The sequence below is a fragment of the Cavia porcellus genome, unplaced genomic scaffold, assembly GCF_034190915.1.
Source record: "Cavia porcellus strain 051 isolate PalLab524CR breed Dunkin Hartley unplaced genomic scaffold, mCavPor4.1 scaffold_13, whole genome shotgun sequence".
In the NCBI taxonomy this organism is placed as follows: Eukaryota; Metazoa; Chordata; class Mammalia; order Rodentia; family Caviidae; genus Cavia; species Cavia porcellus.
The window spans coordinates 75,856,309-75,873,274 of record NW_026947496.1 but is presented as its reverse complement, the minus strand read 5'-3'; positions in this window follow the sequence as shown (position 1 = coordinate 75,873,274).

Here is a 16,966-nt window from a genome sequence, read left to right as displayed (position 1 = left end):
GAAAAACATCGCGGGGTGGTGCGCATTGTATGGGTGTGTGTTACATTACATTCACAACTAGGAGTGAGAAAAACATCACGGGGTGGTGCGCATTGTATGGGTGTGTGTTACATTGCATTCACTAGTAGGAGTGAGAAAAACATCACGGGGTGGTGCGCATTGTATGGGTGTGTGTTACATTACATTCACTAGTAGGAGTGAGAAAAACATCACGGGGTGGTGCGCATTGTATGGGTGTGTGTTACATTAGATTCACTAGTAGGAGTGAGAAAAACATCACGGGGTGGTGCGCATCGTATGGGTGTGTGTTACATTACATTCACTAGTAGGAGTGAGAAAAACATCACGGGGTGGTGCGCATTTTATGGGTGTGTGTTACATTACATTCACTAGTAGGAGTGAGAAAAACATCACGGGGTGGTGCGCATCGTATGGGTGTGTGTTACATTACATTCACTAGTAGGAGTGAGAAAAACATCACGGGGTGGTGCGCATCGTATGGGTGTGTGTTACATTAGATTCACTAGTAGGAGTGAGAAAAACATCACGGGGTGGTGCGCATTGTATGGGTGTGTGTTACATTACATTCACTAGTAGGAGTGAGAAAAACATCACGGGGTGGTGCGCATTGTATGGGTGTGTGTTACATTAGATTCACTAGTAGGAGTGAGAAAAACATCACGGGGTGGTGCGCATTGTATGGGTGTGTGTTACATTACATTCACTAGTAGGAGTGAGAAAAACATCAAGGGGTGGTGCGTATTGTATGGGTGTGTGTTACATTACATTCACTAGTAGGAGTGAGAAAAACATCGCGGGGTGGTGCGCATTGTATGGGTGTGTGTTACATTACATTCACAACTAGGAGTGAGAAAAACATCACGGGGTGGTGCGCATTGTATGGGTGTGTGTTACATTGCATTCACTAGTAGGAGTGAGAAAAACATCACGGGGTGGTGCGCATTGTATGGGTGTGTGTTACATTACATTCACTAGTAGGAGTGAGAAAAACATCACGGGGTGGTGCGCATTGTATGGGTGTGTGTTACATTAGATTCACTAGTAGGAGTGAGAAAAACATCACGGGGTGGTGCGCATCGTATGGGTGTGTGTTACATTACATTCACTAGTAGGAGTGAGAAAAACATCACGGGGTGGTGCGCATTTTATGGGTGTGTGTTACATTACATTCACTAGTAGGAGTGAGAAAAACATCACGGGGTGGTGCGCATCGTATGGGTGTGTGTTACATTACATTCACTAGTAGGAGTGAGAAAAACATCACGGGGTGGTGCGCATTGTATGGGTGTGTGTTACATTAGATTCACTAGTAGGAGTGAGAAAAACATCACGGGGTGGTGCGCATTGTATGGGTGTGTGTTACATTAGATTCACTAGTAGGAGTGAGAAAAACATCACGGGGTGGTGTGAATCGAAGGGTCTGAATTAGGATAGGCAGTGAGTGGCAATGTAGGATGGAGAAAAGCACCGCGGGGTGGTCAGCATGGGGAGGTTAGGGAACATGCAGTGGCAATGTAGGATAGGTTTCTGAAAAACATCGCGGGGTGGTGCGCATTGTATGGGTGTGTGTTACATTAGATTCACTAGTAGGAGTGAGAAAAACATCACGGGGTGGTACGCATTGTATGGGTGTGTGTTACATTACATTCATTAGTAGGAGTGAGAAAAACATCACGGGGTGGTGCGCATTGTATGGGTGTGTGTTACATTACATTCACTAGTAGGAGTGAGAAAAACATCACGGGGTGGTGCGCATTGTATGGGTGTGTGTTACATTACATTCACTAGTAGGAGTGAGAAAAACATCACGGGGTGGTGCGCATTGTATGGGTGTGTGTTACATTACATTCACTAATAGGAGTGAGAAAAACATCACGGGGTGGTGCTCATTGTATGGGTGTGTGTTACATTACATTCACTAGTAGGAGTGAGAAAAACATCACGGGGTGGTGCGCATTGTATGGGTGTGTGTTACATTAGATTCACTAGTAGGAGTGAGAAAAACATCACGGGGTGGTGCGCATCGTATGGGTGTGTGTTACATTACATTCACTAGTAGGAGTGAGAAAAACATCACGGGGTGGTGCGCATTTTATGGGTGTGTGTTACATTACATTCACTAGTAGGAGTGAGAAAAACATCACGGGGTGGTGCGCATCGTATGGGTGTGTGTTACATTACATTCACTAGTAGGAGTGAGAAAAACATCACGGGGTGGTGCGCATTGTATGGGTGTGTGTTACATTAGATTCACTAGTAGGAGTGAGAAAAACATCACGGGGTGGTGCGCATTGTATGGGTGTGTGTTACATTAGATTCACTAGTAGGAGTGAGAAAAACATCACGGGGTGGTGTGAATCGAAGGGTCTGAATTAGGATAGGCAGTGAGTGGCAATGTAGGATGGAGAAAAGCACCGCGGGGTGGTCAGCATGGGGAGGTTAGGGAACATGCAGTGGCAATGTAGGATAGGTTTCTGAAAAACATCGCGGGGTGGTGCGCATTGTATGGGTGTGTGTTACATTAGATTCACTAGTAGGAGTGAGAAAAACATCACGGGGTGGTACGCATTGTATGGGTGTGTGTTACATTACATTCATTAGTAGGAGTGAGAAAAACATCACGGGGTGGTGCGCATTGTATGGGTGTGTGTTACATTACATTCACTAGTAGGAGTGAGAAAAACATCACGGGGTGGTGCGCATTGTATGGGTGTGTGTTACATTACATTCACTAGTAGGAGTGAGAAAAACATCACGGGGTGGTGCGCATTGTATGGGTGTGTGTTACATTACATTCACTAATAGGAGTGAGAAAAACATCACGGGGTGGTGCTCATTGTATGGGTGTGTGTTACATTACATTCACTAGTAGGAGTGAGAAAAACATCACGGGGTGGTGTGAATCGGAGGGTCTGAATTAGGATAGGCAGTGAGTGGCAATGTAGGATGGAGAAAAGCACCACGGGGTGGTCAGCATGGGGTGGTCAGGGAACATGCAGTGGCAATGTAGGATAGGATTCTGAAAAACATCGCGGGTTGGTGCGCATTGTATGGGTGTGTGTTACTTTACATTCACTAGTAGGAGTGAGAAAAACATCTCGGGGTGGTGCGCATCGTATGGGTGTGTGTTACATTAGATTCACTAGTAGGAGTGAGAAAAACATCACGGGGTGGTGCGCATTGTATGGGTGTGTGTTACGTTAGATTCACTAGTAGGAGTGAGAAAAACATCACGGATTGGTGTGAATCGGAGGGTCTGAATTAGGATAGGCAGTGAGTGGCAATGTAGGATGGAGAAAAGCACCGAGGGGTGGCCAGCATGGGGAGGTTAGGGAACATGCAGTGGCAATGTAGGATAAGTTTCTGAAAAACATCGCGGGGTGGTGCGCATTGTATGGGTGTGTGTTACATTAGATTCACTAGTAGGAGTGAGAAAAACATCACGGGGTGGTACGCATTGTATGGGTGTGTGTTACATTACATTCACTAGTAGGAGTGAGAAAAACATCACGGGGTGGTGCGCATTGTATGGGTGTGTGTTACATTACATTCACTAGTAGGAGTGAGAAAAACATCACGGGGTGGTGCGCATCGTATGGGTGTGTGTTACATTACATTCACTAGTAGGAGTGAGAAAAACATCACGGGGTGGTGCGCATTGTATGGGTGTGTGTTACATTACATTCACTAGTAGGAATGAGAAAAACACAACGGGGTGGTGCGCATTGTATGGGTGTGTGTTACATTACATTCACTAGTAGGAGTGAGAAAAACATCACGGGGTGGTGCGCATTGTATGGGTGTGTGTTACATTACATTCACTATTAGGAGTGAGAAAAACATCACGGGGTGGTGCGCATTGTATGGGTGTGTGTTACATTACATTCACTAGTAGGAGTGAGAAAAACATCACGGGGTGGTGCGCATTGTATGGGTGTGTGTTACATTACATTCACTAGTAGGAGTGAGAAAAACATCACGGGGTGGTGCGCATTGTATGGGTGTGTGTTACATTAGATTCACTAGTAGGAGTGAGAAAAACATCACGGGGTGGTGCGCATTGTATGGGTGTGTGTTACATTACATTCACTAGTAGGAGTGAGAAAAACATCACGGGGTGGTGCGCATTGTATGGGTGTGTGTTACATTAGATTCACTAGTAGGAGTGAGAAAAACATCACGGGGTGGTGCGCATTGTATGGGTGTGTGTTACATTACATTCACTAGTAGGAGTGAGAAAAACATCAAGGGGTGGTGCGCAATGTATGGGTGTGTGTTACATTACATTCACTAGTAGGAGTGAGAAAAACATCGCGGGGTGGTGCGCATTGTATGGGTGTGTGTTACATTACATTCACAACTAGGAGTGAGAAAAACATCACGGGGTGGTGCGCATTGTATGGGTGTGTGTTACATTGCATTCACTAGTAGGAGTGAGAAAAACATCACGGGGTGGTGCGCATTGTATGGGTGTGTGTTACATTACATTCACTAGTAGGAGTGAGAAAAACATCACGGGGTGGTGCGCATTGTATGGGTGTGTGTTACATTAGATTCACTAGTAGGAGTGAGAAAAACATCACGGGGTGGTGCGCATTGTATGGGTGTGTGTTACATTACATTCACTAGTAGGAGTGAGAAAAACATCACGGGGTGGTGCGCATTGTATGGTTGTGTGTTACATTAGATTCACTAGTAGGAGTGAGAAAAACATCACGGGGTGGTACGCATTGTATGGGTGTGTGTTACATTAGATTCACTAGTAGGAGTGAGAAAAACATCACGGGGTGGTGCGCATTGTATGGGTGTGTGTTACATTACATTCACTAGTAGGAGTGAGAAAAACATCACGGGTTGGTGCGCATTGTATGGGTGTGTGTTACATTACATTCACTAGTAGGAATGAGAAAAACACAACGGGGTGGTGCGCCTTGTATGGGTGTGTGTTACATTACATTCACTAGTAGGAGTGAGAAAAACATCACGGGGTGGTGCGCATTGTATGGGTGTGTGTTACATTACATTCACTATTAGGAGTGAGAAAAATATCACGGGGTGGTGCACATTGTATGGGTGTGTGTTACATTACATTCACTAGTAGGAGTGAGAAAAACATCACGGGGTGGTGCGCATTGTATGGGTGTGTGTTACATTACATTCACTAGTAGGAGTGAGAAAAACATCACGGGGTGGTGCGCATTGTATGGGTGTGTGTTACATTACATTCACTAGTAGGAGTGAGAAAAACATCACGGGGTGGTGCACATTGTATGGGTGTGTGTTACATTAGATTCACTAGTAGGAGTGAGAAACACATCACGGGGTGGTGCGCATCGTATGGGTGTGTGTTACATTAGATTCACTAGTAGGAGTGAGTAAAACATCACGGGGTGGTGCGCATTGTAGGGGTTTGTGTTACATTACATTCACTAATAGGAGTGAGAAAAACATCACCGGGTGGTGCGCATTGTATGGGTGTGTGTTACATTACATTCACTAGTAGAAGTGAGAAAAACATCACGGGGTGGTGCACATTGTATGGGTGTGTGTTACATTAGATTCACTAGTAGGAGTGAGAAAAATATCACGGGGTGGTGCGCATCGTATGGGTGTGTGTTACATTAGATTCACTAGTAGGAGTGAGAAAAACATCACGGGGTGGTGCGCATCGTATGGGTGTGTGATACATTACATTCACTAGTAGGAGTGAGAAAAACATCACTGGGTGGTGCGCATTGTATGGGTGTGTGTTACATTACATTCAGTAGTAGGAGTGAGAAAAACATCACGGGGTGGTGCGCATTGTATGGGTGTGTGTTACATTACATTCACTAGTAGGAGTGAGAAAAACATCACGGGGTGGTTCGCATCGTAAGGGTGTGTGTTACATTACATTCACTAGTAGGAGTGAGAAAAACATCACGGGGTGGTGCGCATTGTATGGGTGTGTGTTACATTGCATTCACTAGTAGGAGTGAGAAAAACATCACGGGGTGGTGCGCATTGTATGGGTATGTGTTACATTACAATCACTAGTAGGAGTGAGAAAAACATCACGGGGTGGTGCGCATTGTATGGGTGTGTGTTACATTGCATACACTAGTAGGAGTGAGAAAAACATCACGGGGTGGTGCGCATTGTATGGGTGTGTGTTACATTACATTCACTAGTAGGAGTGAGAAAAACAACTCGGGGTGGTGCGCATCGTATGGGTGTGTGTTACATTAGATTCACTAGTAGGAGTGAGAAAAACATCACGGGGTGGTGCGCATTGTATGGGTGTGTGTTACATTAGATTCACTAGTAGGAGTGAGAAAAACATCACGGGGTGGTGTGAATCGGAGGGTCTGAATTAGGATAGGCAGTGAGTGGCAATGTAGGTTGGAGAAAAGCACCGCGGGGTGGCCAGCATGGGGAGGTTAGGGAACATGCAGTGGCAATGTAGGATAAGTTTCTGAAAAACATCGCGGGGTGGTGCGCATTGTATGGGTGTGTGTTACATTAGATTCACTAGTAGGAGTGAGAAAAACATCACGGGGTGGTACGCATTGTATGGGTGTGTGTTACATTACATTCACTAGTAGGAGTGAGAAAAACATCACGGGGTGGTGCGCATTGTATGGGTGTGTGTTACATTAGATTCACTAGTAGGAGTGAGAAAAACATCACGGGGTGGTGCGCATTGTATGGGTATGTGTTACATTACAATCACTAATAGGAGTGAGAAAAACATCACGGGGTGGTGCGCATTGTATGGGTGTGTGTTACATTAGATTCACTAGTAGGAGTGAAAAAAACATCACGGGGTGGTACGCATTGTATGGGTGTGTGTTACATTACATTCACTAGTAGGAGTGAGAAAAACATCACGGGGTGGTGCGCATTGTATGGGTGTGTGTTACATTACATTCACTAGTAGGAGTGAGAAAAACATCACGGGGTGGTGCGCATTGTATGGGTGTGTGTTACATTACATTCACTAGTAGGAATGAGAAAAACACAACGGGGTGGTGCGCATTGTATGGGTGTGTGTTACATTACATTCACTAGTAGGAGTGAGAAAAACATCACGGGGTGGTGCGCATTGTATGGGTGTGTGTTACATTACATTCACTATTAGGAGTGAGAAAAACATCACGGGGTGGTGCGCATCGTATGGGTGTGTGTTACATTACATTCACTAGTAGGAGTGAGAAAAACATCACGGGGTGGTGCGCATCGTATGGGTGTGTGTTACATTACATTCACTAGTAGGAGTGAGAAAAACATCACGGGGTGGTGCGCATTGTATGGGTGTGTGTTACATTACATTCACTAGTAGGAGTGAGAAAAACATCACGGGGTGGTGCGCATTGTATGGGTGTGTGTTACATTACACTCACTACTAGGAGTGAGAAAAACATCACGGGGTGGTGCGCATTGTATGGGTGTGTGTTACATTAGATTCACTAGTAGGAGTGAGAAAAACATCACGGGGTGGTGCGCATTGTATTGGAGTGTGTTACATTAGATTCACTAGTAGGAGTGAGAAAATCATCACGGGGTGGTGCGCATTGTATGGGTGTGTGTTACATTAGATTCACTAGTAGGAGTGAGAAAAACATCACGGGGTGGTGCGCATTTTATGGGTGTGTGTTACATTAGATTCACTAGTAGGAGTGAGAAAAACATCACGGTGTGGTGCGCATTGTATGGGTGTGTGTTACATTACATTCACAAGTAGGAGTGAGAAAAACATCACGGGGTGGTGCGCATCGTATGGGTGTGTGTTACATTACATTCACTGGTAGGAGTGAGAAAAACATCACGGGGTGGTGCGCATCGTATGGGTGTGTGTTACATTAGATTCACTAGTAGGAGTGAGAAAAACATCACGGGGTGGTGCGCATCGTATGGGTGTGTGGTACATTACATTCACTAGTAGGAGTGAGAAAAACACCACTGGGTGGTGCGCATTGTATGGGTGTGTGTTACATTACATTCACTAGTAGGAGTGAGAAAAACATCACGGGGTGGTGCGCATTGTATGGGTGTGTGTTACATTACATTCACTAGTAGGAGTGAGAAAAATATCACGGGGTGGTGCGCATCATAAGGGTGTGTGTTACATTACATTCACTAGTAGGAGTGAGAAAAACATCACGGGGTGGTGCGCATTGTATGGGTGTGTGTTACATTAGATTCACTAGTAGGAGTGAGAAACACATCACGGGGTGGTGCGCATTGTGTGGGTGTGTGTTACATTAGATTCACTAGTAGGAGTGAGAAAAACATCACGGGGTGGTGCGCATGGTAGGGGTTTGTGTAACATTACATTCACTAATAGGAGTGAGAAAAACATCACGGGGTGGTGCGCATTGTATGGGTGTGTGTTACATTACATTCACAAGTAGAAGTGAGAAAAACATCACGGGGTGGTGCGCATTGTATGTGTGTGTGTTACATTAGATTCACTAGTAGGAGTGAGACAAACATCACGGGGTGGTGCGCATCGTATGGGTGTGTGTTACATTAGATTCACTAGTAGGAGTGAGAAAAACATCACGGGGTGGTGCGCATCGTATGGGTGTGTGTTACATTACATTCACTAGTAGGAGTGAGAAAAACATCACTGGGTGGTGCGCATTGTATGGGTGTGTGTTACATTGCATTCACTAGTAGGAGTGAGAAAAACATCACGGGGTGGTGCGCATTGTATGGGTGTGTGTTACATTACAATCACTAATAGGAGTGAGAAAAACATCACGGGGTGGTGCGCATTGTATGGGTGTGTGTTACATTGCATTCACTAGTAGGAGTGAGAAAAACATCACGGGGTGGTGCGCATTGTATGGGTGTGTGTCACATTACATTCACTAGTTGGAGTGAGAAAAACATCTCGGGGTGGTGCGCATCGTATGGGTGTGTGTTACATTAGATTCACTAGTAGGAGTGAGAAAAACATCACGGGGTGGTGCGCATTGTATTGGTGTGTGTTACATTAGATTCACTAGTAGGAGTGAGAAAAACATCACGGGGTGGTGTGAATCGGAGGGTCTGAATTAGGATAGGCAGTGAGTGGCAATGTAGGATGGAGAAAAGCACCGCGGGGTGGTCAGCATGGGGAGGTTAGGGAACATGCAGTGGCAATGTAGGATAGGTTTCTGAAAAACATCGCGGGGTGGTGCGCATTGTATGGGTGTGTGTTACATTAGATTCACTAGTAGGAGTGAGAAAAACATCACGGGGTGGTACGCATTGTATGGGTGTGTGTTACATTACATTCATTAGTAGGAGTGAGAAAAACATCACGGGGTGGTGCGCATTGTATGGGTGTGTGTTACATTACATTCACTAGTAGGAGTGAGAAAAACATCACGGGGTGGTGCGCATTGTATGTGTGTGTGTTACATTACATTCACTAGTAGGAGTGAGAAAAACATCACGGGGTGGTGCGCATTGTATGGGTGTGTGTTACATTACATTCACTAGTAGGAGTGAGAAAAACATCACGGGGTGGTGCTCATTGTATGGGTGTGTGTTACATTACATTCACTAGTAGGAGTGAGAAAAACATCACGGGGTGGTGCGCATTGTATGGGTGTGTGTTACAGTACATTCACTACTAGGAGTGAGAAAAACATCACGGGGTGGTGTGAATCGGAGGGTCTGAATTAGGATAGGCAGTGAGTGGCAATGTAGGATGGAGAAAAGCACCACGGGGTGGTCAGCATGGGGTGGTCAGGGAACATGCAGTGGCAATGTAGGATAGGATTCTGAAAAACATCGCGGGTTGGTGCGCATTGTATGGGTGTGTGTTACTTTACATTCACTAGTAGGAGTGAGAAAAACATCTCGGGGTGGTGCGCATTGTATGGGTGTGTGTTACATTAGATTCACTAGTAGGAGTGAGAAAAACATCACGGGGTGGTGCGCATTGTATGGGTGTGTGTTACTTTACATTCACTAGTAGGAGTGAGAAAAACATCTCGGGGTGGTGCGCATCGTATGGGTGTGTGTTACATTAGATTCACTAGTACGAGTGAGAAAAACATCACGGGGTGGTGTGAATCGGAGGGTCTGAATTAGGATAGGCAGTGAGTGGCAATGTAGGATGGAGAAAAGCACCGCGGGGTGGTCAGCATGGGGAGGTTAGGGAACATGCAGTGGCAATGTAGGATAGGTTTCTGAAAAACATCGCGGGGTGGTGCGCATTGTATGGGTGTGTGTTACATTAGATTCACTAGTAAGAGTGAGAAAAACATCACGGGGTGGTACACATTGTATGGGTGTGTGTTACATTACATTCACTAGTAGGAGTGAGAAAAACATCACGGGGTGGTGCGCATTGTATGGGTGTGTGTTACATTACATTCACTAGTAGGAGTGAGAAAAACATCACGGGGTGGTGCGCATTGTATGGGTGTGTGTTACATTACATTCACTAGTAGGAATGAGAAAAACACAACGGGGTGGTGCGCATTGTATGGGTGTGTGTTACATTACATTCACTAGTAGGAGTGAGAAAAACATCACGGGGTGGTGCGCATTGTATGGGTGTGTGTTACATTACATTCACTATTAGGAGTGAGAAAAACATCACGGGGTGGTGCGCATTGTATGGGTGTGTGTTACATTACATTCACTAGTAGGAGTGAGAAAAACATCACGGGGTGGTGCGCATTGTATGGGTGTGTGTTGCATTAGATTCACTAGTAGGAGTGAGAAAAACATCACGGGGTGGTGCGCACTGTATGGGTGTGTGTTACATTAGATTCACTAGTAGGAGTGAGAAAAACATCATGGGGTGGTGCGCATTGTATGGGTGTGTGTTACATTACATTCACTAGTAGGAGTGAGAAAAACATCACGGGGTGGTGCGCATTGTATGGGTGTGTGTTACATTACATTCACTAGTAGGAGTGAGAAAAATATCACGGGGTGGTGCGCATCATAAGGGTGTGTGTTACATTACATTCACTAGTAGGAGTGAGAAAAACATCACGGGGTGGTGCGCATTGTATGGGTGTGTGTTACATTAGATTCACTAGTAGGAGTGAGAAACACATCACGGGGTGGTGCGCATTGTGTGGGTGTGTGTTACATTAGATTCACTAGTAGGAGTGAGAAAAACATCACGGGGTGGTGCGCATGGTAGGGGTTTGTGTAACATTACATTCACTAATAGGAGTGAGAAAAACATCACGGGGTGGTGCGCATTGTATGGGTGTGTGTTACATTACATTCACAAGTAGAAGTGAGAAAAACATCACGGGGTGGTGCGCATTGTATGTGTGTGTGTTACATTAGATTCACTAGTAGGAGTGAGACAAACATCACGGGGTGGTGCGCATCGTATGGGTGTGTGTTACATTAGATTCACTAGTAGGAGTGAGAAAAACATCACGGGGTGGTGCGCATCGTATGGGTGTGTGTTACATTACATTCACTAGTAGGAGTGAGAAAAACATCACTGGGTGGTGCGCATTGTATGGGTGTGTGTTACATTGCATTCACTAGTAGGAGTGAGAAAAACATCACGGGGTGGTGCGCATTGTATGGGTGTGTGTTACATTACAATCACTAATAGGAGTGAGAAAAACATCACGGGGTGGTGCGCATTGTATGGGTGTGTGTTACATTGCATTCACTAGTAGGAGTGAGAAAAACATCACGGGGTGGTGCGCATTGTATGGGTGTGTGTCACATTACATTCACTAGTTGGAGTGAGAAAAACATCTCGGGGTGGTGCGCATCGTATGGGTGTGTGTTACATTAGATTCACTAGTAGGAGTGAGAAAAACATCACGGGGTGGTGCGCATTGTATTGGTGTGTGTTACATTAGATTCACTAGTAGGAGTGAGAAAAACATCACGGGGTGGTGTGAATCGGAGGGTCTGAATTAGGATAGGCAGTGAGTGGCAATGTAGGATGGAGAAAAGCACCGCGGGGTGGTCAGCATGGGGAGGTTAGGGAACATGCAGTGGCAATGTAGGATAGGTTTCTGAAAAACATCGCGGGGTGGTGCGCATTGTATGGGTGTGTGTTACATTAGATTCACTAGTAGGAGTGAGAAAAACATCACGGGGTGGTACGCATTGTATGGGTGTGTGTTACATTACATTCATTAGTAGGAGTGAGAAAAACATCACGGGGTGGTGCGCATTGTATGGGTGTGTGTTACATTACATTCACTAGTAGGAGTGAGAAAAACATCACGGGGTGGTGCGCATTGTATGTGTGTGTGTTACATTACATTCACTAGTAGGAGTGAGAAAAACATCACGGGGTGGTGCGCATTGTATGGGTGTGTGTTACATTACATTCACTAGTAGGAGTGAGAAAAACATCACGGGGTGGTGCTCATTGTATGGGTGTGTGTTACATTACATTCACTAGTAGGAGTGAGAAAAACATCACGGGGTGGTGCGCATTGTATGGGTGTGTGTTACAGTACATTCACTACTAGGAGTGAGAAAAACATCACGGGGTGGTGTGAATCGGAGGGTCTGAATTAGGATAGGCAGTGAGTGGCAATGTAGGATGGAGAAAAGCACCACGGGGTGGTCAGCATGGGGTGGTCAGGGAACATGCAGTGGCAATGTAGGATAGGATTCTGAAAAACATCGCGGGTTGGTGCGCATTGTATGGGTGTGTGTTACTTTACATTCACTAGTAGGAGTGAGAAAAACATCTCGGGGTGGTGCGCATTGTATGGGTGTGTGTTACATTAGATTCACTAGTAGGAGTGAGAAAAACATCACGGGGTGGTGCGCATTGTATGGGTGTGTGTTACTTTACATTCACTAGTAGGAGTGAGAAAAACATCTCGGGGTGGTGCGCATCGTATGGGTGTGTGTTACATTAGATTCACTAGTACGAGTGAGAAAAACATCACGGGGTGGTGTGAATCGGAGGGTCTGAATTAGGATAGGCAGTGAGTGGCAATGTAGGATGGAGAAAAGCACCGCGGGGTGGTCAGCATGGGGAGGTTAGGGAACATGCAGTGGCAATGTAGGATAGGTTTCTGAAAAACATCGCGGGGTGGTGCGCATTGTATGGGTGTGTGTTACATTAGATTCACTAGTAAGAGTGAGAAAAACATCACGGGGTGGTACACATTGTATGGGTGTGTGTTACATTACATTCACTAGTAGGAGTGAGAAAAACATCACGGGGTGGTGCGCATTGTATGGGTGTGTGTTACATTACATTCACTAGTAGGAGTGAGAAAAACATCACGGGGTGGTGCGCATTGTATGGGTGTGTGTTACATTACATTCACTAGTAGGAATGAGAAAAACACAACGGGGTGGTGCGCATTGTATGGGTGTGTGTTACATTACATTCACTAGTAGGAGTGAGAAAAACATCACGGGGTGGTGCGCATTGTATGGGTGTGTGTTACATTACATTCACTATTAGGAGTGAGAAAAACATCACGGGGTGGTGCGCATTGTATGGGTGTGTGTTACATTACATTCACTAGTAGGAGTGAGAAAAACATCACGGGGTGGTGCGCATTGTATGGGTGTGTGTTGCATTAGATTCACTAGTAGGAGTGAGAAAAACATCACGGGGTGGTGCGCACTGTATGGGTGTGTGTTACATTAGATTCACTAGTAGGAGTGAGAAAAACATCATGGGGTGGTGCGCATTGTATGGGTGTGTGTTACATTACATTCACTAGTAGGAGTGAGAAAAACATCACGGGGTGGTGCGCATTGTATGGGTGTGTGTTACATTACATTCACTAGTAGGAGTGAGAAAAATATCACGGGGTGGTGCGCATCATAAGGGTGTGTGTTACATTACATTCACTAGTAGGAGTGAGAAAAACATCACGGGGTGGTGCGCATTGTATGGGTGTGTGTTACATTAGATTCACTAGTAGGAGTGAGAAACACATCACGGGGTGGTGCGCATTGTGTGGGTGTGTGTTACATTAGATTCACTAGTAGGAGTGAGAAAAACATCACGGGGTGGTGCGCATGGTAGGGGTTTGTGTAACATTACATTCACTAATAGGAGTGAGAAAAACATCACGGGGTGGTGCGCATTGTATGGGTGTGTGTTACATTACATTCACAAGTAGAAGTGAGAAAAACATCACGGGGTGGTGCGCATTGTATGTGTGTGTGTTACATTAGATTCACTAGTAGGAGTGAGACAAACATCACGGGGTGGTGCGCATCGTATGGGTGTGTGTTACATTAGATTCACTAGTAGGAGTGAGAAAAACATCACGGGGTGGTGCGCATCGTATGGGTGTGTGTTACATTACATTCACTAGTAGGAGTGAGAAAAACATCACTGGGTGGTGCGCATTGTATGGGTGTGTGTTACATTGCATTCACTAGTAGGAGTGAGAAAAACATCACGGGGTGGTGCGCATTGTATGGGTGTGTGTTACATTACAATCACTAATAGGAGTGAGAAAAACATCACGGGGTGGTGCGCATTGTATGGGTGTGTGTTACATTGCATTCACTAGTAGGAGTGAGAAAAACATCACGGGGTGGTGCGCATTGTATGGGTGTGTGTCACATTACATTCACTAGTTGGAGTGAGAAAAACATCTCGGGGTGGTGCGCATCGTATGGGTGTGTGTTACATTAGATTCACTAGTAGGAGTGAGAAAAACATCACGGGGTGGTGCGCATTGTATTGGTGTGTGTTACATTAGATTCACTAGTAGGAGTGAGAAAAACATCACGGGGTGGTGTGAATCGGAGGGTCTGAATTAGGATAGGCAGTGAGTGGCAATGTAGGATGGAGAAAAGCACCGCGGGGTGGTCAGCATGGGGAGGTTAGGGAACATGCAGTGGCAATGTAGGATAGGTTTCTGAAAAACATCGCGGGGTGGTGCGCATTGTATGGGTGTGTGTTACATTAGATTCACTAGTAGGAGTGAGAAAAACATCACGGGGTGGTACGCATTGTATGGGTGTGTGTTACATTACATTCATTAGTAGGAGTGAGAAAAACATCACGGGGTGGTGCGCATTGTATGGGTGTGTGTTACATTACATTCACTAGTAGGAGTGAGAAAAACATCACGGGGTGGTGCGCATTGTATGTGTGTGTGTTACATTACATTCACTAGTAGGAGTGAGAAAAACATCACGGGGTGGTGCGCATTGTATGGGTGTGTGTTACATTACATTCACTAGTAGGAGTGAGAAAAACATCACGGGGTGGTGCTCATTGTATGGGTGTGTGTTACATTACATTCACTAGTAGGAGTGAGAAAAACATCACGGGGTGGTGCGCATTGTATGGGTGTGTGTTACAGTACATTCACTACTAGGAGTGAGAAAAACATCACGGGGTGGTGTGAATCGGAGGGTCTGAATTAGGATAGGCAGTGAGTGGCAATGTAGGATGGAGAAAAGCACCACGGGGTGGTCAGCATGGGGTGGTCAGGGAACATGCAGTGGCAATGTAGGATAGGATTCTGAAAAACATCGCGGGTTGGTGCGCATTGTATGGGTGTGTGTTACTTTACATTCACTAGTAGGAGTGAGAAAAACATCTCGGGGTGGTGCGCATTGTATGGGTGTGTGTTACATTAGATTCACTAGTAGGAGTGAGAAAAACATCACGGGGTGGTGCGCATTGTATGGGTGTGTGTTACTTTACATTCACTAGTAGGAGTGAGAAAAACATCTCGGGGTGGTGCGCATCGTATGGGTGTGTGTTACATTAGATTCACTAGTACGAGTGAGAAAAACATCACGGGGTGGTGTGAATCGGAGGGTCTGAATTAGGATAGGCAGTGAGTGGCAATGTAGGATGGAGAAAAGCACCGCGGGGTGGTCAGCATGGGGAGGTTAGGGAACATGCAGTGGCAATGTAGGATAGGTTTCTGAAAAACATCGCGGGGTGGTGCGCATTGTATGGGTGTGTGTTACATTAGATTCACTAGTAAGAGTGAGAAAAACATCACGGGGTGGTACACATTGTATGGGTGTGTGTTACATTACATTCACTAGTAGGAGTGAGAAAAACATCACGGGGTGGTGCGCATTGTATGGGTGTGTGTTACATTACATTCACTAGTAGGAGTGAGAAAAACATCACGGGGTGGTGCGCATTGTATGGGTGTGTGTTACATTACATTCACTAGTAGGAATGAGAAAAACACAACGGGGTGGTGCGCATTGTATGGGTGTGTGTTACATTACATTCACTAGTAGGAGTGAGAAAAACATCACGGGGTGGTGCGCATTGTATGGGTGTGTGTTACATTACATTCACTATTAGGAGTGAGAAAAACATCACGGGGTGGTGCGCATTGTATGGGTGTGTGTTACATTACATTCACTAGTAGGAGTGAGAAAAACATCACGGGGTGGTGCGCATTGTATGGGTGTGTGTTGCATTAGATTCACTAGTAGGAGTGAGAAAAACATCACGGGGTGGTGCGCACTGTATGGGTGTGTGTTACATTAGATTCACTAGTAGGAGTGAGAAAAACATCATGGGGTGGTGCGCATTGTATGGGTGTGTGTTACATTACATTCACTAGTAGGAGTGAGAAAAACATCACGGGGTGGTGCGCATTGTATGGGTGTGTGTTACATTAGATTCACTAGTAGGAGTGAGAAAAACATCACGGGGTGGTGCGCATTGTATGGGTGTGTGTTACATTACATTCACTAGTAGGAGTGAGAAAAACATCAAGGGGTGGTGCGCATTGTATGGGTGTGTGTTACATTACATTCACTAGTAGGAGTGAGAAAAACATCACGGGGTGGTGCGCATTGTATGGGTGTGTGTTACATTACATTCACAACTAGGAGTGAGAAAAACATCACGGGGTGGTGCGCATTGTATGGGTGTGTGTTACATTGCATTCACTAGTAGGAGTGAGAAAAACATCACGGGGTGGTGCGCATTGTATGGGTGTGTGTTACATTACATTCACTAGTAGGAGTGAGAAAAACATCACGGGGTGGTGCG